Genomic DNA, 1,073 nt, shown 5'->3' with positions numbered 1-1,073 from the left:
CTTAAGTCAAGTGGAAGTGCCAGACCTGCCTTGGTATGATGTAGAAGAAGATATCCAAAGGCTTAGGAAAACTGGCCTGTTAGAATGGATTTATCAGATTAGACCCCTAGAGCCAGAAATGGAGAGTCCAGAAGACACGCCTTTCACCAGTATGGTGAGGAATAAATTTGTGAGGGAAAGCCAGCATCCTTGAAGACTGCTGTGATTTTATGTAAACTAGAGTTGACAGTGGGAACTGCCCTAATTGAACTAAGACACTTAACTATGATGGGGCTGATTGGACCCTGTGGGAGTAGGGGCCAAGTGGCAACAGTAAATCAACAAATGCAAGGTGGGCATGGTTACCATAATGGACAGCAGAGTCAGAACAGTAATCAGCATAGTCTGACTCATGTGGAATTATGGCATTGGCTACTTGCACATGGTGTTCCTAGTAGTGAAATTCATGGCAAACCTACTAAATATTTACTTGATCTGTATAGACAGAAGAATTCTAGGTCACATGAACAGCAGCCTAGACTGAATCACCAGAATACAGAGTCATGGTTTCTCAATCAATTCCCAGACTTGAGTCAGTTTACAGACCCACAACCCCTTGAATGAAGGGGAGGCTGGGTCCCTTTGAGGAAGGACCCTACTACATTGCCAAAAAACTATAATGTCAATCTTTCTCCAGCCTTCCCCAAAGGGATCTGAGGTCTTTTACGAGAATGACTGTTCATTGGGGAAAAGGAAATAATCACACTTTTCGGGGATTACTGAACACTGGCTCTGAACTGACACTAACTCCAAGAGACCCAAAGCATCATTGTGGCCCACCAATCAGAGTGGGGGCATATGGAGGTCAAATTATTGATGGAGTCTTAGCTAAGGTGCGTCTCACAGTGGGTCCGGTGGGTCCCTGAACCCACCCTGTAGTTTTTTCCCCAGTTCCAGAATGTATAATAGGAATAGATATACTGAGAAATTGGCAGAATTCCCACATTTGGATCCCTGACATGTGGAGTAAGGGCTAATATGGTAGGAAAAGCCAAGTGGAAGCCATTAGAACTGCCTCTACCTGCAAAAATTGT

This window comes from Orycteropus afer, unplaced genomic scaffold (genome assembly GCF_000298275.1).
Source record: "Orycteropus afer afer isolate SDZICR_OR568_19922 unplaced genomic scaffold, OryAfe1.0 scaffold00036, whole genome shotgun sequence".
Classification (NCBI taxonomy): domain Eukaryota; kingdom Metazoa; phylum Chordata; class Mammalia; order Tubulidentata; family Orycteropodidae; genus Orycteropus; species Orycteropus afer.
This window is presented reverse-complemented; position numbering follows the sequence as displayed.